The sequence below is a fragment of the Acanthochromis polyacanthus genome, chromosome 4 (assembly GCF_021347895.1).
Source record: "Acanthochromis polyacanthus isolate Apoly-LR-REF ecotype Palm Island chromosome 4, KAUST_Apoly_ChrSc, whole genome shotgun sequence".
Taxonomy (NCBI): Eukaryota; Metazoa; Chordata; class Actinopteri; family Pomacentridae; genus Acanthochromis; species Acanthochromis polyacanthus.
The window spans coordinates 29,449,533-29,477,501 of record NC_067116.1 but is presented as its reverse complement, the minus strand read 5'-3'; the positions used below and the strand labels follow the sequence as shown (position 1 = coordinate 29,477,501).

Genomic DNA, 27,969 nt, shown 5'->3' with positions numbered 1-27,969 from the left:
GAAGAAAGTTTCCTAGCAGTGTATGATCAGGTGAATCAGCAGCCAACAACAAAAGAAGTTCTGTTGCTACGCAACCAGACGAGACACAGACAAGAAAGTGATTTGAAAGACCCGAAAGCTGTCAGTTAATGTGTGCATTTGTTTGATCTTTACCGAAGAAATTTCAGTTCTGATTTCATCTATAGTGTATGCTTCTCTGTGAAAATGTGAAGTTGTGCAGTCTGAGTGTACATTGTTGTTAAAAAGAGAGATATTTTGGGCATTTTGTTTTTGCTACTTAATATACAAAGCTGCTGTGAGAAAAAATTTTTTTCCTGCCAAAACATACACAACTTTATCTCTATGAAATACAAATATATCGCTATCATTCTTATATAAAACGGTTGTGGACCATGGTTGGAGGCGTCTTTCGAATCTTGCAAGAGGGACAGATGCACACTTAGGACAGGATTTAAGGCCCAGTAAAAAGTCAGATAATGTAAAGGAAATAATGCACAAAAGAGATACACCCGTTATTGGGATATTAGAGGTTACCAATAGGGGAAGCATTGTGATGGCTTGGATTAAGTGAAATGAATAACTGACTAGCTGGACTTGTAGCTTATGGATACTACTCATGATTTCTGTTGTGGACTTTGGAGAGATCTCACTGCAGCAGCCAAAGTAAGTTAAGCATTTCCATGCTTGTTAATGTTAAAAGCTTGTTTGCCTTTAAAGAATTTAATAATTTTATCTTGTTTTTGCTTCTGCTGTGATGCAGTTAACATACGGGGATTTCATTGATTTTTCTTTATTTGCATACATAAATACTTCTTCAGCTTTATGTAGCCAAAAGCTTAATGTTTTGGGGAGATCATTTTGTGTTGCTTTCTCTAATATGACAGGTCAGCATACAGTGTAGGTAAATAAAGCCTCATAGCAATGGTGATGGCTATTTGAGCAAGTTGATTTTCAGCAGCTTGAGAGAGTAGGCATTAAGAATCCTGACTGTGTGCTTAGTAGCCAGTGCTTGGATGTCAGAGGTGCTGCATAACTGATGCAGAGTCTTTGAGCTGGGTCAGTTTTAGTGGAAGTGATGTTTACCTGACTGCATGGTTAGTGATGTAGCCATTGTATAACCAGTAAAAGGAATGATAAAACTGTTGCTTTCTGTGCAAATTCCTGCACTAACAAGATCTTCCATGACATCACCATCAAACACTGAAAGACACTCACCATAATTATCTGAATGACCATTCAAACATGATTAGAATGTGAATGGCAGCTTTATTTGTTTTGTGTGTGAGCCACTTGCTTTCACACATTCTCAGTCTTTTACTGCCCCTGCCCTTTGTGTTCAGCTCCCAGTTCTGGTCTTTAATTTGAATAGTTAAATATTTTATTGTGAGATCACCGGCATAAATATTACTACTAGTGAGAGATTTTCTATATATTGTGAACCAGATATCAGAATATGGGCTAACAAAAAATAAAAGCATACAAACAAATAAAAAGCTTGTTTTGAAAGGTAGTGTCACTGCCCAGAAGTGGCTGTAAGACATAATAAAAAAGGTCACGGATACATTTTATGATGCCCTTTAAACATTATTTGACTGATCTGGGTGTTTTAATGCTTTTGGGAGTTCTAACCCACAGCCTGGCTGCAGCTACAGCAAAAACCTTGTCACCCATCAGACTTAACCTGGACCTTAAAAACCCTCAGAGGCTCCTGATTAATGGACCTGAAGGACCCAGGAGTTTTGCACAGAGACACATTTACTACAAACCCATGCAGTATTTTTTGCACCTGGGTGTGAGATTATATTTTCTTTGCTCGAGGCAACGGTTTCACTGTGATGCACAACACTTCTTTGACACAAAGAGGCTGCGAGACGACAAATTTCCAGGCACAAACAGCAGCACAGAAATATGATAGCTGTTGGCATGCTTTGGAATGACTGAGAGGAACCAGCATCGCACATTCATTTATTATTGTCAGTTGTGTGATCTCCAATAATTTGAAAATTGCCAATATTGTCTATGTATCCAAAGTCCAATTCATTTGTGTGCAAACTTACGGAGAGCAATGCCACATTGACAAGTCTATTAATCTGACACACTGTCACTGAGCATGTTGGCACAAATATAAAATTATAATAATCATATTCTGCTTTCATAGTACAATGTTCTGTGTATTTGATTTGAGTTGTGTATTGTTGTTGATTTTAATTGTTGTGTCCTTACTGAGGGTTTTTCTCATGTGTGTCTGAATCACTGATAACAACAATACCAGTAGGTACTGTATAATAATAATGTGATCAGCACATTTGAACCGTCTTGTTCATTACACCTATACATTAATTCGCTCTTTCAGAAGTACTGCTATGAATATTTCTCAGATGCCGTTTATGAATAACCTCATTGTTCCTCTAGCTAATTTTTTTTACAGTGGCAAACTTTTTCCGAGAAGCAATTGTTCTCCGTCAGTGCCTCTAAATACAACACTAAGTCTTCATGGCCATCATTAAGCCAAGGAAATATTTGCCAGAATGATCAAAATTGTGTCTTTTAACTGATTGGTGCTAATTTTACTGAGCCTGAACCTAAGCCTGATCTCTTGCTGTCTTCTGCTGTCACATAGCTGGGCAGCATGATTTCCGGCGTGATTCTACAGGCGCATTTTATTTATTTATTTTTTTATATTTTTCATCACCAATAATTGGCAGTATTGTTAATTAATCATGAATAAATCAATTAAATGAAACCAAAAATTGATTGCAATGGATATATGTCCTGTGCTGACAGAAAGTGGCTTTAAAGGCAATTCAGTTGAATATGACACTTTAATACAGGAAAGCTGACCTCCTGGATCCCAGCTTGTTTGAAATAAATGAACTCTACCAGAGGGCATTAAGTGTCATATGTTTTGTCATGATGACCCATTGCTAGATAAACCCCCATAATGCTCTACTTGCCACATGGAACTGCCAGTAGTCCGAGTGACTATGTCCCCTGGGGTGCTACAGTGCTAAATAGTAAGAGGCTCCACTTGGTGCCACAATAAAGCCCTGGACCTATCTGCAGACAATATATTTAATGCAATTCACTAGATGTACACTTGAGGCCAAAATTATTAGCCCCCCTTGTGAAATCAGACAAAACCCTTGAATTCTCAATGTATATGACCGTTTTCAAGTGTTCAGACATTATTTGTTCCAAAATAACAAAGACAAAATGTGTACAAAGTTTGATTTGGATGTTTTTTTTTCAACAAGAAATAGCAAAAATGACATGGCCAAGTTTATTCTCCCCCTGGCCATTAGTAGTCAATAGTGTACCCTTTCTGAGCTACAGCTGACAACAACCTCTTAGAGTAGTTTTGTATAAGGTTGGTACATGTCTCTAGAGGGATTTTGGCCCATTTTTCCAATGCAAATTGTTTCAGCTGGTCCAAATCGCATGGTTTCCGACCATGGGCATTCACTTTGAGCACCCGCCACAGATTCTCCGCAAAATATTTTCTTCCTCACAAACCACTGCCTTGACCTCTCTGAAGAAACCTTTCTCTTTTTTGGCTATTGTGTTGCTCACTCTGGATTGTACTGGCAAAGCAATTTCCCTCACTTGAATTACTTACATTTGTCAAGAAAACATTCTTTGTCGCCATGTATGACAATCTACGACATATCGATTCAATAATCTCCCTTACACAAAAGGTTAGCTTTGCATTATAATTGCTGCTGACATTTCCTGCTTAAATTGCACACAAGGGTGAGTCATGCAGGGGGGATCAGCAGTGTGCAGGCCTCTTTGGCATTGTTATTTTGGTTCATGGACAAGATTTTGTTGCAGTAGAATATGTACACTACCAGTCAAACGTTTGGACACCTTCTCATTTAATGGTTGTTCTTTATTTTCATGACTATTTACATTGTAGATTTTCACCGAAGGCATAAAAACTATGAATGAATACATATGGAATTATGAAGTAAACTTAGACGTGTGAAATGAATCAAAACATGTTTTATATATTAGATTCTTCAAAATAGCCACCATTTCCTCTGATTACTGCTTTACATATTCTTGGCATTCTCTTGATGAGCTTCATGAGGTAGTCACCTGAAATGATTTTCCAACAGTCTTGAAGGAGTTCCCAGAGATGCTGAATGTTTGTTGGCTCTTTTGCATTTACTCTGCGGTCAATCTCATCCCAAACCATCTTTATTGGGGTTTAGGTCAGATGACTGTGGAGGCCAGGTCATGTGACGCAGCACTCCATCGCTCTCCTTCTTGGTCAAAAAGCCCTTACACAGCTTGGAGGTGTATTTGGGGTCATTGTCCTGTTGAAAAATTAATGATGGTCCAACTAAACGCAAACCGGATGTAATGGCATGTTGCTGCAGGATGCTGTGACAGCCATGCTGGTTCAGTGTTCCTTGAGTTTTGAATAAATCCCCGACAGTGTCACCAGCAAAGCACCATCACATCTCCTGTTCCATGCTTCATGGTGGGAACCTTGCATATAGAGACCATCCGTTCACCTTTTCTGTTTTGCACAAAGACATGGCGGGTGGTACTAAGGATCTCACATTTGGACTCATCAGACTAAAGCACGGATTTCCACTGGACTATTGTTCATTTCTTGTGTTTCTAGGCCCAAACAAATCTCTTCTGCTTGTTGCTTTTCCTTTGTAGTGGTTTCTTAGCAGCTATTTGACCAGAAAGGCCTGATTTGTTGAGATGTGTCTGCTACTAGAACTCTGTGTGGCATTTATCTGGGCTCTGCTCTAAGGTGCTGTTAACTTGCCATTTCTGAGGCTGGTGACTCAGATGAACTTATCCTCAGCAGCAGAGGTGATTCTTGGTGTTCCTTTCCTGGGGCGGTCCTCATGTTAGCCAGTTTCATTGTAGCACTTGATGATTTTTGCAGCTGCACTTGGAGATAGTACCTTCAAAAGTTTTTGCAGTTTTCCAGACTGACTGACCTTCAGTTCTTAAAGTAAAGATAGACTGTTGTTTCTCTTTACGTAGCTTTACAATTGTTTGTTTGATGCATGATTCCATATCTCTTTTTATTGTTTTGATGCCTTCAGTTTGCATCCACAATGTAGTAGAAATAAAGAAAAAAAACTTCATGAAAAGACATGTCGAAATGTTTGACTGGTAGTGTATATGTATTCAAAACAAATTATAATTTAAAGTTTGGTGATTTTGGTTTACATCAGCTTATGTTTTGACAGCTTGACTTGTTTCTTGTGGTTGGATTTGTCCACCTCCTGTATGTCACTCTCAGCCAAATGCTCACTACTCTCTCTTGACATTCCCCTCCTCCTCCTTTTCTCTCCCTACTCTGTTTCTCTCTATCTTTTTCTATCAATTTCTGCCTCTTCTACCTAGTCTCTTGTCGACCTTATCGCATCCTACAATGACACATAACTCAGCAGCACACCTGCGATCCGTGACAGCTGAGCCCCTGGCCTGGTGCAGTGCTGTCACTCAGCTAGCTAACTGCCATTAAACAGCATGACCCTGCCGCCCCATTAGGCTTGAGTCAGATGGGAGTGTCAAACCATTCCCCCATGCACTTCACTGTTTGGCCCTGCTGTGCAGATGTGGTCTTGGTAGAATTAAATCTTGAGCCCAAGAGGGATTTTTTTTTTAGTGTTCAGTAAGTCTTGAGAAGCTAAGAGCCATTTTTTATGACAAAAGTGGATGTTGGCCAATGACTGTTAGGTAAAGAGTTTAAATACAGAGAAATAAAAAGAATCATTTCTTGTTTTCATATTTATGTTTTTGTACCATTTTCTTGTACAATAAAACTGAGCTGAACAACAAATAATGGAATTATGTAGTCTGCAAACTGTGATACATTTTTAATTTCGGATTTTCCAAAATGGCCACCTTTTCACCTTAGTAACAACTGTGCACACTCTTGAGATTCTTTCATCCATCTCATCACCTGAAATACTTCCGTTAAAGAAGTTTATGCACATGTGAAGCATTTGTTAGCTAATTGTCCTCCAATCTCCAGTCCAACTCATCATCTAAGTTGGTTTTAAGTTGAACGATTCACAATTGTTGAAGACATGACACTCGGTGAGTGTTCCTTCTGACTTAACCCTTTGTCCTTTGGTAATTTATATATCTTTTTTAGCTACAAGTTCTTGGAAGTAGACAAATTAGGCTATTTGCTCCTGCAATGCAATTGTCAGTCTCAAGCACATTAAACAGTCAGAAAATTTTACCTGCTCACTTTTTAAGCCATTTCATTTGATGGTTCCTGCTGTACGTGGAAATACTTTTGATGTAAAGGTGATTTTATGTTCATTCTAATGTCTGTTGACATGAATGACTTCATATTTGTCTTAAAAATCAGCATCTTTAAAGAATGCAGTACAGATTGGGAAACTGTGCATATTTCTCCCAGCTGAAATTAGTGCCGTTTGAAATCTGATTTATTTCTCGTTGATGGAATTATACTAAAATTTTTCTTTCAAAGGGTAGAATTTCTGGGATTGCTGGGATTCAGTGCTTCTGCTCCCAGGACAGAAATGTTCAGTGAGCACTGATGCTAGATGTAGAAATGTGAAATGATCTAATATTGATGTAATTTCTTGGGATTCCAAGTGTCCTTAGGCTGAACAATTTACAACATTGACAAAAATGGAACAGCTGTCATGTTTTTTGGTTTTTCTTCCATTCTGTGTCCTTTTATTTTGAATTTCTGTACAGCTATTAAAAACTATATGGGCAAACAGCTACTAAATCAGTGTAGTTTTATGTGTTGACACATTTTTAAGTTGCATGCATTTACTGGAGCCTCAGTTTGGGCAAATTTGCATGTGCTGGCATCCAGTCAAGTTATTACACTGACTTCATGTAAAACTGTGCCTGCACGGAAATTTTTATCATGTTCTGTCTAAACAGATCATTAAAATGCTGCTAGTCTTATGGTTTTGTATATTTTTTGCTAATTAGCTTTGAATCACTGTGCATTTGTATATTTCTATTACTTCTTTGCGTATGTGTCTTTATGTAAAAGGATTTGAAAGAATTACATAATTGTGCACCAGCACTTTGTTGTTGCTGCCCACATGAAATGGCATTTACATTTTCTTTTTTTTAAAATCACAACTGACCTTGACTCTTCTGGTTTATGAGTCCTTTATGCCAGCTGCTACAGGGAGAAAGATGATTAGGAGCAATGGAAACCATGATTTTCGAGGGGGTTGTGGTATAATGGTGAGTGGGGACAAAACATGAATGTTTGTATACAGTCTACAAAGCTATAGTTGACTGCAACATCAAAGCAGTTTTATTCAGCCTTTATCAGATGTAGTCCAAAACCCGCCAGTGGGTTCACAGGGTATGTTTTCTGTTAGTAACTGTCACAATTACATAATTTTTCAGGACCAGAAGTTATAAAAACATGAAAAATTGTCTGATTCATACTTTGTTAGTCATTAATCATGTGTGTCATGCTATTCAAAATTGACCAAATCTAAACCTAAAATTGTGATGCTTCCAAAGTGACTTTATGTCTCATTTAAAAAGTCACCAAAAACAAACTGCTTGTACCATATTCTGTCACAAAAAAAAATGCACTCCACAGTGTAACCACGAGGTCATGATTACCTTGACTGGGACGAACAGTCACTTGACCAAAAATCTGACTTATTTGGCTGAACTGCAGGCTCTGTTGGTAGAGAGCAAAGATGAGACAATGTATTTTGTTAAAAAATAAATAAATAAAAGCAGCGTGGCTCAAAAAATGGCATGCAAAGGTGCAAGTTGTTGGAAGATTCATTCAGCATGGTAAATTTAAGTGTTTCTTTTTAGAATTGGTGTGCAGAGCAGTATGAAAAACACTTAGCTTATAGAGTTGGTTAAAATATAAGTAGTAAAATGTTTACAGCACCATTATGTTCCTTGTATCTGTAACACATGTGGCTACTTGGAAAAGTGTTTTACATGTACAGTTTTTGTAAAAACAATTTTCACACTGTTGATTTTTTTCTTTTTGTATTATTTATAGCATTATTGCGGTGTCACACTGCAAAAAAAATGACATTTCTGAATTCTTTCTACTCCTAGCCATAGTTGTTCTGCTTCCACAGAGGTGCAGAACTTTATATTACAGTCAAAAATGAACACACAGTGAGTTAAAACATTTCCTGAAACTGCCTGAATCTCAGACAATTAATATCTTGAATTTCCAAGTAGGGCCTTTGATTTTGAAGACACATTTGGAATAGAGTCCATGGGAAATAATGCTGGCCTGATATACTAGATTATAATATACTAGATTTATATATATATATATATATGTGTCGTTTTACCCCAGCATGTGGCTTTGTCATACATACTATCACTGACTTCTCTGATAAGTCATACTGTCAGTGACAGCATGTTGGTTAACCATAGAGGCTGCTCACTTCACTCTTATTTGTTCACAGCTGTGTTTATGTAGTGTAGCATTTATTATGAATATGTAAATTACCTGTTCCACATTCATTACCCCCAATTACTCTCTCACAGGGTGGTAATTAGTATTGATGAGGAGATATCACCCTTTGCAGTCACCTTGTGTTTTTGGAGACAGAGATTTGAACAAGGTTGATGAAATTACTTGAAGTGGGCTATGATGTAGTATCACTGTCAGCGTACGTGTAGTTGACAAAATAATTGGAACACTGGTCTAACACGGAGTTTCACCCCATCCTGCTCCTGCTCTCTGAACCAACACAGTTTATCAGATCATCAGCTTTAGAGGATGTCAGAGGTATTCCACAGAGTTCTGAGCCAACAGGTCAGAGGCCTACAGGAATGGTGTCATACTGCCAGATTGTGGATGTCTCCTCTGAAAATTCTTGTTCCATTGCATCTCACAGATGCTTGTTTGGACTGAGATCTGATGACTTGGCAACCCAGTTCAATGATCTGACATCCCATCATGTTCACAGGATAGTTTCCAGATAAGCTCTTCCTTGAGGTGTGAGCAGGAATTCAGTGATATAAAAAAAAAAGAATACCATTAGGTAATGATAGTTATCGAGCCACCTGAGAACCCAGTTTGCATTTATTTCCTTCTCTCATGAACATGGTTTACTCTGCTATAAACCTGTGTTTAAAGATGAGTATCAGCCTTCAAAGACATACCCTTAGGGTTTCCCTTTAGCATACATACATGTGTTTTTTTGTCTTTTTTTCCATTTTTGTGGGCGGAATACCCTGTGATTCATGTATGATCAGTGCTAAGACTAAATGCATCCCATACATACCACTGTGAAATTTCATTCCCAGTATTTCTAAATGGTCAATAAATCAGCACAGGGCAAACTCTGGTTTAGCGTTGTCACCGTTTTCCCATTGCACTGCAGTGTTGCAGACTCATTGGTTCCTCATTACTAGTGTTTATCTATTACCAGGGATGAGCAGAATCACTCATTTTGGTTTTGACCCGATGCCAACTGACAAGTGCCACAACAGCATTTAGAAAAGAAAACATCCTACAAAGAGAGAGAACACAGTCAAATACAGAATACACTTCCAGATACTGAAATGGACTGTAGGTAGGACTTGTAACCTTGGCCACACTAGTTACTTATCAGAGAGTATTTGTCCATTAATCTTAAATTACACTGACTGCATATCAGTGTGACTTCAAGGTCCCATTCAACATTTAGCACCACTTCTGGTAGTTAACAGACAGCAAATCAGAGACCATTTAGAAATTCTGACGGAGACCGAAACATCTGACTGAGCAGACATCTCTTGAAATCACCTCACTTTGCCGGACTAAATGTATTCCCTTTTAGTATTACCACTTTAAAACCACTAAAGAGTGGTGTAAGATGTAAGAGTTAGGGCTGGCACTCGGGAGCTGCCTACGTTCTGCAGCTCTCAAATGCTTCACAATCCCTGAGGGAAAGAGAGAGAATTCAGTTTCAGAAAGAGAGAAATAGGAATAATTACAGATGAGGAAGGAGAGAAACACAAAAAAAGAGTGATGGGGGAGGGGCAGTTAAAGATGGGAAGAAGTATGGAAAGAAAGTACAAGATAAAGAGGAGAAGGGAAGGAAGGCATTAATCATGATTGTTCTGTGTCCAAAATAGCTACAGTGTGAATAGATGTGCTGCACCTATGTTGGGGATTCAGCATGGTAATGAAGGAGGCTTTGCATTTGCATTGCAAGTCTGTCACCTAGCAGCCACAGCTGGCACCATCATCCAGGTCACGTCTAATAGCTCGGTTAACAAATAAATACTTCTGACTAATTGGTGTGCCATTAGAATTGAAAGGACATGCCAAACATGCCGTGTCTGTGTTTTGACCGAGGAAGTTTCAGTTTTAAGAAAGCTGAATCAAATGAGATCAGCTTGAAAGAACTATGGTCGGAAAGACTGCCAAAATAAAGGGTTGTAGGGAGCCGAAACAGGCCCACTTTTGTGCTGGAATGCTTCCTAATACAGACAAGAAGCTCAGGAACATCACAGTGAGGCAGACTTTTAGAATTTGACCAATTGGAAAGCCTTGTGTCTAAGTGATGACCAATCAGTAGCATCTCCTCCCTTTTGGAGTAGCATGAAGCAAGAGTTATAAAACATTTTGGCACAAAACAAATCTCATACTCTGCTCTTTAAATCTAGGCTTTTTGAATATATGATTTATATCTTGTATCTAAAGGATTTAACCTATATGATGAAGAACATTGTTTGGTTTGTGATTCCTACAAACCTGTAAGTTAGAAATTGGCAAAAGTTACAAGATGACTTTGCAATGATGTATGTCTCAAGTGAAGAAAGTCACATTTTTTGAAGTATATTCTCGAATGCCTTAATGCCTGTATCATGCTTAGATCAACACCAGAGTCAGATCTAGCCATTTCAGCAATGCAGACTGTGGCTGAGAGGGCCATAGAACCCGTGAGGCTAACTGGGGATATCTATTTGGAATAAAAGAGATTATTAGGCACTAAGAGGATTGGCTGGTGAGAGGCATAATGTGGGACAAGCTTTCCTCTCTCGAGGGACCAGATAGCACACAGGGGGATGATCAATGCTAGAGGTAGAGATAGCAGTATTGTTTATAGTGAGATTAAACAGATTAACACCAGTGGCTGTTTCCTCCAAGGCTGTTGTTAGGCCTTATTAAACCCCAAACACTCGAGCATCTCTAAGTTCAGGGAAGGGTTTCACTTTAGATATGAGCTCCCAATTCTCTCAAGGCTTTTCTGCTTTTCTTTTTTTTTTTCTTCTTTTTTTTCTTTTTTGGAGTCTGTGAAAATGTTCACCTGAGGCAGCTGTTCAGCTTTTTAGTTATCTGACCCCCTTTAAGCCCACATTTAGCCAAGCTTACTTTCCTCTGTAGAGCAACAAATCCTGCAGAGCATTTATAAGTTGAGAAGGGGGAGGATGTGGTTGGGACACTATTTAAAAACAATGTTTGCTGGCTGGAACAAACCCTTTAACAGCACTTTTAAATGGACTCTAGAGAAAATCTAAATTTGGTGCGGGTGGTTCCAATTCCAAAGAATTGTTGCAGCTATCAGATGGGCAATCTCTGTGAGCAAAGGTGTGTGAGTTGTTACTGTAGATCCATCAAAGATGCTTTGTGCCTGATGATAGTCATTGTACCCTCACTTGCATGTGAGTGCTGCCTCTGAAATGATCTGATGCACACTAATGCAAGCCATAACATGCACAGACATACTGAAGTTTATCCCTCTCAGATCTTTCGCATTTGTTCTTCTTTACCTCCCAAGGACCTGCCAGTCTCTACAAGGATGGAGGAGTGATGCTATAATGTCAGACGTAAGCTGCCTCAGTTATTTATCTCAGTTATCACCTTTATCTTCAACCCAATGCCCACAAAAATGGAACATTGGTCCATTGCGCCACTTGATAAGCGATTTCTGCATAGGACACGCCTGTGCTTCCTCACTCTAAGCTCCTTTTGAAGCCTCCTCTGTCCTTTTTGGGTATTAAAGTAATTAAAAGATCTTCCATGATGGCAGGGGGAAAACGATTTTGAGGTCATGGGAGGAAAGAGGTCTTGAGAAGGCACAAATCAGCATAATGAAGAGCACTTCATCTCTTCACTGTATGTCCTCAGAAGTCCCCTCCAATCTCTAGTCACATGATTCTGTCCCTTCCTGCACACCTGTCCCTAATTGAACCATAGTATTTCCCAGTGAATACTTTCCAGATACCTTTCCATGTGACAGATAGTAAACATTATCTCACTACCATTGGTCCCTAATCTTGCAAAACCTACTAGCAAACCAAGCGACCTCTTTGCTAGTCTCGGTCATCACAGCCACACATTTACCTGTACTGTAATTAAAAATGTCAGGCAGCAAAGGAAACTTTGGTCAGACTAATTAAGAAGTAGAATACTGTTGTTGACTCTGGTTGTCCAGCGTTTTCAAATGGAGACACTGGAGGATTGGTGGAAAATAGACAGTCTTGAAGGAGTAATCAGTTGTAAGACAAGTTTTGTCCTTCTCAACATGATTGGGCATAGGGTTTGTTCTGTAGTTAGTACTTTCTGAACAAAATGTAACAGTGGATGTGACATGCAGTGTCACAGCAGAGTCACTGGTCAAAACCATCTGGTTAGTTCAGCTCATCTTTAGTTGGTCTTGCTGTCCTTCCAGGCATGTTTTTCTGTGCGATCTCACATGAGCAGAAGAATTGAACAGATGAGCAAACCATGACTAAGTCAAGACAATCAAGATTTATATAGCACATATAAACAAGTGACATTTGACCCAAGGTTCTTTCCAAGTGAGGTGTAACATAAACAATATATTTTTTTGATTTTATTGAATTTCTTTTTTCTTTTCTCAATGAATGAAATAAATACTGATTAACTTGACTTATTTAAATGTTAAGGTTAAGAGCTTACAATATTATGGAGGGAAACCTGGGAATTTATCTCATGTCCACAGATGTAGAGGCTGATTCTAGTGCCTGCCTCACAGAGGAGAAGACACGATTCGTATCTTGCACTCTGCAACACTAATCCTCGTTACACACATTTTCCAGTATAGATGCAAGGTAACTACGAAGACTTTAACTGTACAATGTCACACACTGTAGAGATACCTAAATAATGGGGCATTGATTGCCGACTGTGAATCATTGTGAAATAGTGGGGGGCCTTTCCTCACTTAAAAGGGTATTGGGGACGTATATCCTCTCGACTGCAAACAATCTGAAGGACTATGATTGATAAAGACATTTTTTATATATAGACGACCAACTCAAATAATTTAGTTTTAGGGGACAGCACTTCAAAACCCATTACCATGAAGTGGTTGTATTTATTCTGATGTGAAATAGCAGCTACTCTATCACCTCTTTCATTTTTATGACAGGGCTCCCTTTCATAATCTCAGCTCTGCTCTAATGTGTTGCCCTAATCAGCCTTAAATTGTCATCTTGGTTTGATTTAACTTGGCCATAATGAGAAATCTGCCTTTAGAATGACAGTAGCCATCCATTTATCCTTTCCATCTCTCTTCACATGGCCTCTCAACACATCGCCTGGACCATCCAAATTGAAGTTGGAGGCGGCAGAGGGGCTGGATTGTGTGATGACCAAAAATATATATTTTTTCCTGGACAGAATATTGGGTTTTTCATCATTCACATTGTAGACTTATAAAAGGGTAGGGAGATTATTTGAAAAGTTTAATTCAAAGGGTTCTTTGCAATAGATCACTAATGGGCTTTGGTAAAATATATTTATGAGTTTTGTGACCGTGTTGACTTGATGAAAGTACAGAGTGAGGCCAAAGTCTAAATGGATCATTTGCACAAGGAAAAGGTCCTTTGTGTTCACCAAGCATCACTCACTCTCCATTTTCCTCATGTCTGCAAGTGATTACCAAAGAATGAAAGTAAAATGAAAGCAGACCTATTTCCATTTAAGCTTTGTTTGGTTGCTGACATGTTTGTTAGGCCTTTGTTGTGTTTTAATGGGAATATGCCAAAGAGTCTTGTTGTTGAATAGTCCTTCATATCTCAGCTGTTTTCCTCACATCACATTGCATTAGTTTTACTTTGTTTTTTCTGCTGTTCTGACATGTGTTACAGCCTGCTTGAATGTCTGTCAAATAATAATGTAGTGATTTCAGCTTGAATTACTTTTCTGGAGGTATGGATGCAGTTACTTTATGTACAGGTTTGCAAATTCATATATTTCATGTCATAATTTTTTCTTTGTTTGGCAACACAGTCGTGCATGACCGAAGAGTGTCACATCTAAGTTCTGTTTTTAAAAAAAATGATAAAGTATGCTATGTATGCAGTATACATCAATCAAATGCAAATTCCATTAATGTTCTTATCTAGTAATCAGCAGTGTTACTGATTAATTGCTCAACATGCTAATATTGATATCTTTGACAACAACATGTGACTTAAAGGGAACTTCGTTTTTTTTCAACCTGGGGTCTGTTTCCATATGTAATTTCATACATGTGAGTGATGGAGAAATGAATTTTCGACATAGCTCCAGTATTTAGCCAGGCAGGCAGCTTAGTAGCTCAGCTAGCAGCTCGGCTAGTGAAAAGTATGGGGCAGCTGGCCCTCCCGCATCAAAGTCCGCCCTAACGTTCTTTTTGCCCCACACTGACCGGCTCAGATAGTCTCAATGAGTGTCCCACAACATACTAGAGATGAGAAGTGAACGAAAACCTCCACATTACCTGGCGTTCGCTCTTTGTTGTGGTCTGTATCCAAATCTCAGAACGCTAGAACGCAAATCTTCTGAAATCACGCGATAGCTCGTGTGATTTCGCGAGCGCTCGCGCGATTTCGGAACACTGCCTGCCTGGCTAAATACTGGAGCTATGTCGACAATTCATTTCTCCATCACTCACATGTATGAAATTACATATGGAAACAGACCCCAGGTTGAAAAAAACCGAAGTTCCCCTTTAAGCCATTGAAACTGCTCATTTACATGTGCCAACTGTGGATAATTTCTAACTAGTACACCATCAAAGAGCTCGGGTATGAGTCTAGCTAAGGTGGGCCATGCACATGTCTCTGGGTCTGTGGTAGTAACCACTTGTCATTTATAGTGACTGGGCCTTTAATCATTCATAATTTCAAGCCTTAATACAACTTAAACCGGTGAGTTATATAAAAAATGATCTTTGTACATTTGTCATAGATGGGAAATGAGCCGTAGGGACCATTACAGTGTTTTTGTACCAGGTTGTGGACATATTTATTTATGCTTTAAAATTGGACATTTTAACCTTGGAGTCTATGGGGTTTGACTTGCTTTTGGAGCCAGCCTCGAGTGGCCATTCAAGGAACTGCATTTTTTTGGCCACTTTGTAGACAACAGTTAACAAAAAATCAACCCTCAAGATCAAACACCTGAATGTATTTCCTTTTTTTTTAACTCTTTCATTAATCCCACGAATTTATGCTATTTTGCTCTTTATAGCATTGTTTATTTACTGACAAGTCAGTAAGATGGAATTTTTACGAATGCTAGCTTATTATTGAAAAGTATAATTGAAAAATACTAGCACGGAGGCAACATGAAATAACTAATACATACCAACAAGACAGCCTCAGAGCAACGGAGAGAGTATGGCACAACTGTGCTGTTGCATTGATGAATTATGCTGAATTAATCAAGACATCAGGTTAACAAAACATAGATGTTGAGTTTGCATTAACTGCAAATTAATAACCACACCAGAACCCATGTATCCCTACCTTAGGCTCAACTCGGCAGCAGTGGCCAGGGACAACATATAATTGATGGATAATGTTATGACAACATAGAACATCATTGGTAGTATCTCTTGACATGTTATGTTTTACTGCTGCCTATTGTCATAAAACCTGGTTGAGTTGCAGTAATGTGTTACAACTGGTTAATTTGCTTGTGTGTGTACAGACTGCTGAGTAGAAAATGGGGGGCAATTTGTTGTTTTGAGCTGGAACTGTGAAGCAGCCACTGATTGAGTCATTTGTCTTAAGGAACACATGCTTACAAGTTGAGGCTCTATACCTCTATGACTGTGCAGTCCTGGTTGGTGGTCAGCTTGTCTGTTTTGCTTAGAAAGGTTCATGACTGAGTGAAAAGATCCTGAAGTATCTACAGGGTACCTGGTCAAATTCTCTAAATGTAAAGGAAAATTGCTTCAGTGCTTCCTTTAATGTCTCCTTAGGGTAGGACACACTGATTCATGTTTGACCAAAGGGAAAGGAGACAATGCTGTCTCACAATTCCTTGTTGCAGCAATAGTCAAAGCGATACACCATCCGCAGCAGACCCACATCAACAGCATCCACACTGTGTGATTATATTTTCTAATTGTAGTCAGATTCTCTTAGTATGGTGCCTTAGTCCTAATGATTTTTTCTTCATGTCTTTCTTTGACGTCATCACGTCTTCCATCGTTGTCAAGTGAAAGTGTTGAAAACAAACAAATAGCATGTAATTATTATTATTTATGACTTTTCAGCCACACACCTAAACTGGTTTCGTTTTAGTACCTGGTTCCACCTCTAGGAGGAGCTGTCTTCAGTCTCTTAAGCTGGAGATACAAGTGAGCTTGTATTTTGCCTGAAAGGACTGTGCACATTGGATAATCTCCCCAGAAGTTGCAGATTGCCTTAGCTTTGCCGACTGTGGAGGCTGTGTTGATGGACACTGCTGAAAAAGGTTGGGAAAACTGACAGGTTGTCTGTTAGCTCTGAAACACGCACTAATCTTCAGTGACCAATGGCTCAGCCAATGCAAGAAAAAGACTTCTTGTGTCTTACCCACAGAGCTAAAAGTCGTTCATTTTAACTTCATTGCTTTTCTGAGGTTTTTCAAGCGAATCGTTAAAACAATGGCAAAGGACTTTATGATTTCAGTTTTATACTCTACTATTAACTGTTAGCATGGCCAACCAATAACTGAAGAACTACTGTTATATTTCTGGCTAGGAAACAGCAGCAGAGATGGTACACATGTCTCCAGATTAAGAGTGGGATTTTTTTATGCATAGCAATAGTAAATTAATAATTTATGATTTGAAATTATCCCAACATCTCAGTGGGATTAGCCAGACTCTAATATTTAGTGACATTGAAATATGTTGGCAGTGGCTGTTACTTTGAAACTAATTTACTTTCTACTTTCATAAGTTCACGGGTGATTCCAACACATAGACTTTCATTTGGTTTTACTTACTTGGAAAAGTGCAGCCAAGGCACCAAGAGCTTCATTTACATACATCACTTTGCGCCTAAAATCATATCACCGTGTGCGTAAATAAAACAGAGCTCACTAATTGTGCACTATGAAAGTGAAAGCCATATACTGATTTACTTCATATTGTGTTTTACGGCTAGGAATCTGGAGTATAGCAACTTCACAGTGAAAATATTCATGTATGCATGAGATTTCAGGTTTTACAGTAAGGATATAACTATTTTCATAATGATGTATCTTCATTTAGTTTAATATGACAACCAGACTTCTGGATAATGGGTACTTTGCAGCTTTGGGTTTCCACTCTAGCATTTTTTGTTCATTTTTACCCTGGTCGTCTCCGTGCTGGTAGCTCTGTTGCTCATGTGCTGCTTCAGACATTACAATCAGTATTACAATAAACTGCACAAAGACACCCATGCATTGCAGGAGCAAATCCTCTAATATTTCCTGATATACATTCAGTAAATGAGTCCTGAAATCTCCAGCAAGCCTTTCCTTACCTCATGTGAATCATGCACATGCAAGTGTAAATAGTTAAAGCATGCACAATTCACAATCTGTGTACACCACACATAGCCACCTTATATAATCTGTATCAGATTATATAATTTGTGTCAGATTATATAAAAGCATGGTTCTTAGAGTCTGGGGACATTTGCTGCAGTAGGGCCAAGTTCATTGCTGACTTCAGCAGAGGAAAACTGGAGGAACACAGATTAAGCAAAAACTGGAAAAAAAAAAAAAAAAAAGGGTTTTGTCATAACATGATAAAGCTGGGCATTACAAATTGCAGTGTTGTAACAGCAATTGATAGCAATTAGAAATAGTAGAGAAACACGAAAAAAGAAGATTTAGTTCCATAAGGAAGCAAACCATTAGTTGTATGGATAGCTTTTGGCTGTAGAAAGGATGATGTTGGAAATTTTTTTATTTAGAAAAAAAAGAAAGTCTGTTGGCGGTGTCTTGCAATTGTTCCCGCCACACAAGACAACTCTTGAGATTTGAATTTTACACTTGACTTTAAAAGATAGAAGTTAGTCACACGTCTTGGTGTGCCTAGTTTTCCCATTGCCTCCACCACTAAGAAATGGGGAAACGTGGAGAGAATAGACTGCATATCAGTTTGTTGTTTTGAAAGCGTTATTACCAGGAGAGCTCATGCTCATCGGTTTGTTTCTTACCCGCATTCCGTTGAAGCAATCTGAGCAGTGCAGCCTGTGATTGATGCACTCTTCATAGGCCTCACAGTTGTGCTCTGATTGATAATGTGTAGTCTCTTGATGGTTCTCACACAGATTTGAGGACACTTTTGTGGATGGAGGATGGGGAGATATGGTCCGCTCAAAAATGACAGCTGAGATTACTTGGCAGGAGGAGGACAGTAGTGCTGCTGTGTTTTATTTTAACTGTTGGTGGAGACTGGTAATGCGGCGAACAAATCCTGATATGAACTTGTAATATCTGTAATGGAGGCTCATCCAAAATATTGGACAACACATTCTGACATTTGTCAGAATATTTTAATTTCAGGTTGATAATAAAAATCCCAGACTGTCATTAAAGCCCAGAATGTAGTTAACTGAAAGATGTGACTGCACACACACAAAAACTAACTCTCTTTATGCAGTGATAACATGACAAGCCAAATCAAAAAGCGGACATTTCCCGCAGCTGATTGATTCTGGTAAATAATGACAAACTGAATATTATGGCCAACTTTAGAGAGAGAAAAGACATTCGAAGAACAAAGATGGTATTTGTGCAAGAAAATAGTTGGTTTAGACTTAAACTAGTTTGGAGAATATGTTTATCTGTTTTGCTCCGTGGATACTGCTGTTCACTGCAGCAAAGATGCAGAGAGAGTCTTCTTCCTGAAGGGAGTGTGGACAGCAGCAACTCAGCTGCTTGTAAAACTGCAAACACTGAAACAGCCAAATTGGAGCAGTTCTAAAATCAATGGTTATACATTCGTGGTGAGATAAATTATCAAAGTTTTCAAGAGGGGAAAAAAATTACACATTCTTGTGACAACTGAAGTTGTAATTTATTTACTGAAAATGGGATCAGTTAAGAAAGCTCAATATTTATTGGTTCAAATATCTCAAAAGTGAGCATTTTCTTCTTTTCTCTGCTGTATGATTAAGGGAGGCTAACATCACTATACAAATTAATATAAAAATTGAAAGCCAAAACCTTGTATTTGAGCATATGGAACACTTACAAACTATTCAAAACCAATAAAATGATATTCAGTGAACCCTACCAGTGATATTTCAGTGATGACCCTGACCTGATATTTACCAAACTCAAAGAGCTGTGAAGGAGATAAAGATGATGCTTATTCAGTCTGTAAATTTATCCAGATTATGTAGCATGTTATGATATGCTATCTTGATCCACTATCACTGTTACCTTGTTATTCATATCTCTGACCACTTGTCTACAACAGATCTCAAATATTCTGCCTTTGAACCAATGCACCATTAGCAAGAATGTATTTCAAAGCCGTTCCGCTCAGGCCTTTGTACCAAGCAGCCACGTCTGTGTTGCCAGTATTTGCTTTGATACCTCATTCCTGATTATTCTCCTCTCACCTAAACTCATTTCCCTTCCTCTTTAATGCATTTTCCCTACCTTAATACATTTATTTTCCCAGGGCAGGCTAAGGCACGGGCTGTTTGAGCTCCACGTATTGATTGTTGTGGGGAATTTGATGCCCAGAGACTTGCTGTTCTCCTCTTCTCTTCTTTCCTCTTTCCTCCACCCTGGGGGAATTTTAAATGGAAACACATTACTATGAATCACACAGCAGGGAGCTCCATGATTGATAGCATTGCTTACCATTTACTAGTCACTGTCTGGAGATAAGCCCTGAATTTATGGAGTATTGGAAATCCTTGCCGCTGCTACATGCGGATTAGAGTGAGGAACAGCTCCCCTCGTACTGCCATGGGAGTCACCCGGTTAACGGCTTAAGTGGAAAGCAAGGAGCCCATTTTATTTGTTTATTAAAATTAATATGTAGTTGTTGGTTTTTTTTGGGACTGTTACTGTAAATCGAATGGGGAAACGCCTGGAGGATGGTGTTGCCTTTGTGTGTGTTTGTGTTTAGGGTGTGTAGTCATTTGCTTTCCCTCTCCCTCCAACCTATCCTCAGTAAGGGAAATGCTGACAAACCACCATGACTTTGCTCACCCTAAAAATCACACTTACAGATCGATACAGGTACATAAACCAGGGCCACACACTAGCACTCCCACTGTGTATATTTGGATGAAATGTAGCATGGCTCCTATCCGATTAAATGCAATGACCTTCATTTTTGTCCTTAAACTGAAAATTATCTGAGGTCATATCATTGAACATTTTATAACCAAGGACCTGTTACCTCATAACTGCATGCTGTGTCAGCTCTGGACCAAATCTGTTTTTCAGCCCCAGAAACATCCTCACTCCTTCAGTTTTTCAGTTGAATATGTGATGCAAATCAAATAGAAAAGAATACACAATGTTTATATATGTACTGTAATCAGTCCATCTATCTATCTATCTACATGGGCAATATGTAAGCTCACATTTCCCTCAGGTCAGCATGACCCAGTTCCTTCAGCACTTCTCATCTATTTTTCCAGTTTTGTGTGCATTACTAAAGTGACTGGGTGCTGGGCTCTGAGTGGTGCCAAAATGACCCACACCCAGCAATGCCCCCAGATGTCTCCTGTCTGCACCCAGATGGGCTAATGTGTTGCTTTTACAATACAGTCTTCATAGATACACTGTTGGAGGTTGTTAATAGATAGCATTTTTGTTCTCCAGGACCTACACAGTCCATGGTTCTTCCCCCTCACACCAGTATTCCTGTACTCCATGGATAACATAGTTTTCAAAACATTGCTTTTCTATTTTGAAGGCAGCTAATGGGTTTATAGAAATTCGAACATCTGATGGGAACGGTGCAAATTCTTCCACTACCACTAGCTTTCAGTGTTTTAGCTGTCAGTACTTCTACTTCTGCAGCAATAGAAATGTTTCATCTTTAACACCTAAGAAGCTGCTTAGAATTTTTTTTAACCCCAAACCTCTGTTTATGGGTTTTAGAACCATATTACAGGCTTCTGCTTTACTGCTTTTGAAAAGTAAAGCTACACACATTTCTTTCTTTTTTTTTTTACTTTTACTTCTAAAACAGTTCATTGACATCACTTTTTATATTGCATAAGAGCCTTACCGGCCTTACATTTTATACCTCAGTTGGGTTTTGCTTTTGAACGTCGGTAGAAAGACTATTGCCTTCAGTTTCAGGAGCACCTTAGACTAAACTCCAGATAAACTCCTCTGACTATAGTTTGTGTATTTAAATAGGTAACTTGTGAACTTCAGGCTTTATAAGTAAAAAGAATCACATGATAATCTGCTACATTGTGTCTGAAGTCATAAATGAGACTCAATGCTTAGACTTTAGAGGTAGCTTACAGACCTCTACTTTAATTACCTCAGAACAACTTTCAGACCTGTGTTTCTATCTCATAGAAACAGCTTATACACCTGGTTTTGTGTAAGATGTCTGCTTCTATTCTTGAACAACAGTTCACAATCACCCATTTTGCAGGCTTTCTCATCATTCTAGGAACAGAGTCGCTGTTGGATCATTCAAGTTTATTGTCACTGTCATATGCAAGAGAAGCAGTGCAGTACAGCGAGAAACTGTTCTGACAATCAAGCCTCACCAATTGTTTCCAGTGCCAGTAGAGCAAGTAATATAATATGTTTAGCCAGGATAAAAGTAGGGATGTGGAGGTAAGGCTGGTGGAGCTACAGTAGACTGGCTGCATCAGTTTTTCGTTTTTTAACTCCTAAAAAGGAATAGGTTTACATCCTTGCGACAAAACCCTCTAATGGCAGCAATAATTATGACTCTTGTCCATCTGGAGCGAAGGAATCAACGTTATACTGATTTAGTTTGCCTTTGGAGGAAATGAGATGTGTGGGTTGGCCAAAAAAACATTAGACATTTTTGAGGGAGATTATTCACCATAAACATAGTTTGTATTTCCTGTGTTTTCTTGCTGAAGTTATTATTACTCTAACTGTGCTGGCAATGGCCCTTTTACCTTAGTGAAGTATTAAATATAACCAAAAGCATGATTCTATGCCCAACCTCATAATCAATCATAAGAGATCCTTTCCCATTTGCTTTAGTTCAGCCCTATGCTATTACTTGACAACTGTTTCTTTCTGATAACCGGGATCTTTCACTGCCGATATCATGCAGTGCAATGAACAGATATTGTAAAAAAATATATATATACTTCAATATAAGAAGCCTAAAAAGATGCTTGTTTTACCTCAAACAGTCAAAGCCTCAAACTGGAAAGTCAGACGCATCCTTAGGGATGTCTTAAAGAAGTTGTTTATCAGACTTCAGTTTTTATAACTCCAGACAAAACTAACCAAACACAAGTTGTGTGACCTTATATGTCAGACTGATTATATCTAGCTTTAATGGATCAAAATAAGCTTCAAGACCTCTCTGTTGGGTTACAGTTTTACTGATAAAATCATTTTCAGAAACACCTCTGAGACCTCTGTTTACAGACCTACAGTTTTGTCAGAAGCAGCTTAGAGACCTCAGATTTCATACCTCAGCAGCTTGTGGAGCAAGCCTCACTGCGTCTCAGTTTTGGTAAATTGCTGGCAGGTTTTATGCATCGCTCTGGAGAGAGTCCAACCTTACTACGTTTCAGAACCATTTATTTCCAAGCTTGGTTTACCAAGCTTCCTACACTGCAGTTTGTGTAATGGTGTGCTGTTCAGATTGACAGTCATGTTGGGCAGGTAGCCAGGAGGATGACTGATCAAAGTCTTGCCGCTGCTGCTGCACCCTGAACCATCTAAGCCGTTTCATCATATTAATATGCTGCCACACTGTGACCAAACATTTGATCTGCACACGCTGATATTCAACAAGTCATTTTACATCTACATTGTGCCAGGACATCACACGTGCGGACTGTTTCTGTAGTGTGGACCCCATTATGGAACATGCCTTAATTCTCCTTGACACAAAGCCAATTCAGAGACTGATTGTTTCACAGGTTCATCCTTTCCCCCCCACGCAGCATGAGGGCAGCAGTGTGGTGGTGGCGGAGGCGACGGCGGGTTGTATTATGTGCTGAAAGACCACAGCTGAGGGGAAATAGCTGTCAGGCAATGCGGAGGGAGGGTGAGGATACAGAATAGCCCATCACTTGTGCTCCCTGAGAGACTTATTACTGAAACAGGCCAGGGTGAGAGCTGATACTTAATTTGGAGAGAGCTGATATTGGTTTTGATGCACCAGAGACTGACAACAGTGGATGCATGGTGCATGTGCCTGTATTCAAGGCTCTGCATGTGTATGTGTGAATGTATAAAAAACAGGAAGCACTTGAAGAGGATGGGGGGAAAGATGAAGGAGGTAAGAGCCAAAGAAAAAGGAATGGCAATGACAGAAGTGCCTTAGCTGTAGCTTGCAGCTAACGTCAAAGCTCCTCTACAAAGATAGCCCATAGCGATGCATATTTATGCCTCTTCTCTTGTCCCCGGCCTCCCTGCTCCTCTGCAACTCATATTCTCATCTCTCATCTCTCCCTCCTCTCTTTTCACACCTATCCGTCTCTACAGCCATCCCTCTGCCTCTTCCCGTCCCCTCTGTGCTTCCTTTCTTCCTCTGTCATGAGTATGTGTCATTCAAGGCAGCTTTTTTTTTTTTTTTTTTTAAATAATGAAACCATTCTCTGCGTGGCAAATTATTAATGTCACAGAATGGAAATAGGCTTGTTTTCCATCAGCTCATTCATTCAGAAAGCTCCCGGACTGCACCGGGGTGGCACAGTTACAGCGGCAAGCAATCGCAGAGATTGAGAGGAGCAGAGAATTTGCACTCTTACTCATGCAAATCCATTGTTAGGTCAGGACTGAGGACAAATTCAAGATTGTTTTGTAATGGATGGAGAAGAATGAGAGAATAAATTGGAAAAGACAAGATGAGAAGTGAATTTATTATATTTACTGTTGTTGCTAAAGTTTTTTTTATGATGTTTTGGATAATTATTTTAAAAAATATTTATTTTCAGATTGTACTTTTTTATGCTACAGCTGGGGTAGAAAAAAGATGACACTGATATATTTGTACACATTAGATCTCATTATTGTTGGCCTGATTTTCCCAGATTTCAATATCCTGGTTATCCTCAATGTCATTCTTCCGCCACTGCAGTCAAATCATTTATGTAACACTCTCTGCTGGATCAGTCTAAGAGTTGCAGTGGGAATGATTAGAATGTGTTAAATCTTTTTTTTTATCACCAGCAGAGTATATTACCTTTATATTTGTTGGTGTTTTATTTCACTTTAGGAGGTTAAGAGAACAAAGACAGGTGTTATCATTTGGTGATTTGGGTTTAAACCCGTTAGTATTCATCAGTAACAACTGTGAAAGCCATTTTACGTGTTGCTTAAGAAAAGGCTTCTGGTGCATTATCACCTGCTTCAGGATGGAAGGAAAGGTGACTTTGATTTGCATGTAGCTTAGGAAAAGGAGGATGCATTGCTAAAACCAATATGGTGTAATACAATAAACCAAACCTTCATGATGACTATAATTTGCAGCTTTTTAAAACCTGTTGCTGAGCAAAATGTGTTTGTTTGAAACATTACGTCTCTTTCCAAACAGAAATAAGTAAGCAGTTTAGTTGTGTAGGAGCACACCTTTTGGGAAACAAGGTTGCATTTGAGGATCTTTTAAATGCCACAATACACCATCTGCACACCAAATGTGCAGCAGCTGCTTAAAACTGTCAACATGAACCATGATTTCTAAGAAATGATGAATTCATCTGAAGTCACCATTAACTCGGGCTGCTCTGGACGCAAGTATTTCAAGTGGCTGAGTGTACAACTTTCTGTGTTGACAGCTGATATAAGATTATCGCATACATTTAATCTGTTGTGTTTACAAAAAAGACAAATAATAAAAAATGTTTCCTGTGAAGAAAAAGGTTAATGGACTTCCGAAAGTTAACAGTCAGATAAAAATGAGTCATTTGTCAAAGCACCAGATAAAAGAAAAAAAATCAGGCTACAAACTGAGTGTTTTATTGTTGCAAATACTTCAAACACTCAACCATCCATAAGGAAAGTCTGCTTTTCCCAAAATTAAAGTAATTGTGGTTGTAACAGTGTAAAATGTGTAGGCCTACTGCCCAGTTACTTAGCCAACCTAAAAGACACTTACTTGAGGCATTATGGGTACAATACTTTGTTCATATGTCATATGGTCAGTGGCGCATTTCACAGGGGATGGGGATCATTAGGTGGTCTAGACAGAAGTAGTATTTTCATATGTGCTTACAGTACCAATTACAGTAGACTTTACATAGAACACCTCAGAACATGGGACTTCAGAGGAGTCTCAAGATCAAAATATGTCAGTTTTAATTATCCCTGGGTGCTGTCAGACATCAAGGCACTGGTATTGACTGGTAATTTTAATGACCTGTTTTTAAACAGATAAAATTTTATTTATTTAGTTATTTTTTACTTTAACCACCTTAATTTGACTGTAAAAACTTTTCCCGATCAAAAACAAAAATACAGTGTGTACGGAAAGTATTCAGACCCCTTGAAATTTTTCACTCTCTGTGTCATTGCTGCCATTTGCCAAAATCAAAAAAGTTCATTTTATTTCTCATCAATGTACACTCAGCACCCCATCTTGACAGAAAAAAACAGAAATGTAGAAATTTTTGCAAATTTATTAAAAAAGAAAAACTGAAATATCACATGGTCAGAAGTATTCAGACCCTTTGCAGCGACATTCATATTTAACTCGCATGCCGTCCATTTCTTCTGATCCTCCTCGAGATGGTTCTGCTTCTTTATTGGAGTCCAGCTGTGTTTAATTAAACTGATTGGACTTGATTAGGAAAGGCACACACCTGTCTATATAAGACCTTACAGCTCACAGTGCATATCAGAGCAAATGAGAATCATGAGGTCGAAGGAACTGCCCAAGGAGCTCAGAGACAGAATTGTGGCAAGGCACAGATCTGGCCAAGGTTACAAAAGAATTTCTGCAGCACTCAAGGTTCCTAAGAGCACAGTGGCCTCCATAATCCTCAAATGGAAGAAGTTTGGGACGACCACAACTCTTCCTAGACCTGGACATCCAGCCAAACTGAACAATGGTGGGAGAAGAGCCTTGGTGAGAGAGGTAAAGAAGAACCCAAAGATCACTGTGGCTGAGCTCCAGAGATGCAGCCAGGAGATAGGAGAAAGTTCCACAAAGTCAACTATCACTGCAGCCCTCCACCAGTCGGGGCTTTATGGCAGAGTGGCCCGACGGAAGCCTCTCCTCAGTGCAAGACACATGAAAGCCCGCATAGAGTTTGCCAAAAACACATGAAGGACTCCCAGACTATGAGAAATAAGATTCTCTGGTCTGATGAGACCAAGATTGAACTGTTTGGTGTTAATTCTAAGCGGTATGTGTGGAGAAAACCAGGCACTGCTCATCACCTGCCCAATACAATCCCTACAGTGAAACATGGTGGTGGGAGCATCATGTTGTGGGGGTGTTTTTCAGCTGCAGGGACAGGACAACTGGTTGCAATTGAAGGAAGGATGAATGCGGCCAAGTACAGAGATATCCTGGAGAAAAACCTCTTTCAGAGTGCTCAGGACCTCAGACTGGGCCGAAGGTTCACCTTTCAACAGGACAATGACCCTAACACACAGCTAAAATAACAAAGGAGTGGCTTCAGAACAACTCTGTGACCGTTCTTGACTGGCCCAGCCAGAACCCTGACCTAAACCCAATTGAGCATCTCTGGAGAGACCTCAAAATGGCTGTCCACCAACGTTCACCATCCAACCTGACAGAACTGGAGAGGATCTGCAAGGAAGAATGGCAGAGGATCTCCAAATTCAGGTGTGAAAAATTTGTTGCATCATTCCCAAGAAGACTCATGGCTGTACTAGCTGAAAAGGGTGCTTCTACTCAATACTGAGCACAGGTTCTGAATACTTATGACCATGTGATATTTCAGTATTTCTTTTTTAATAAATTTGCAAAAATTTCTACATTTCTGTTTTTTTTCTGTCAAGATGGGGTGCTGAGTGTATATTAATGAGAAATAAAATGAACTTTTTTGATTTTGGCAAATGGCAGCAATGACACAGAGAGTGAAAAATTTCAAGGGGTCTGAATACTTTCCGTACCCACTGTAAATTTACACACCTTGGTGAATAGAAACAAGAACAAAGGAATGGTCTGACCTTGATGCGAATTAAATAACGTAAAATCAACTTTGAGATAAGCTGATCTCACATCAGAAAGACACAATAAATGAACTCTTGAATTTAGTAACTGAAATGTTACAGAATGCATGGCATGTCAAAGTGGATTTGCAAAGGGGTACCCAGAGATTATGAAAGTAAGTTACAAGTGATTGGTCAGGACCAGGGGTTAACTGACTGAGAACCTGAACCAGTTTCGTCATGCACCCTACTGTCAAGTGCATTAGTATAGAGAGCGGGCTGTCAGAAATTCATTGCTCAGATAGGCGTTATGTGTCTTGGGAGATCAGCAGGAAAACAAACAGAGAGAACGACAGAGGGCTGCATTATAAAGGGATCTAATAGGCTGTTGTGATCCAGGGAGCATGCTTGTGATTTGCTCATGTAACCTAAGTTCACATTTCTGTTAT

The 27,969-nt window shown here is 39.1% G+C and overlaps 1 protein-coding gene across 3 annotated transcripts in view; it reads left to right on the top strand.

Moving 5' to 3' along the window:
* The window catches only part of LOC110966177 (inactive N-acetylated-alpha-linked acidic dipeptidase-like protein 2), a 580,988-nt gene that overhangs the window by 20,217 nt on the left and 532,802 nt on the right, over positions 1 to 27,969 (top strand). The window lies entirely within an intron of this gene.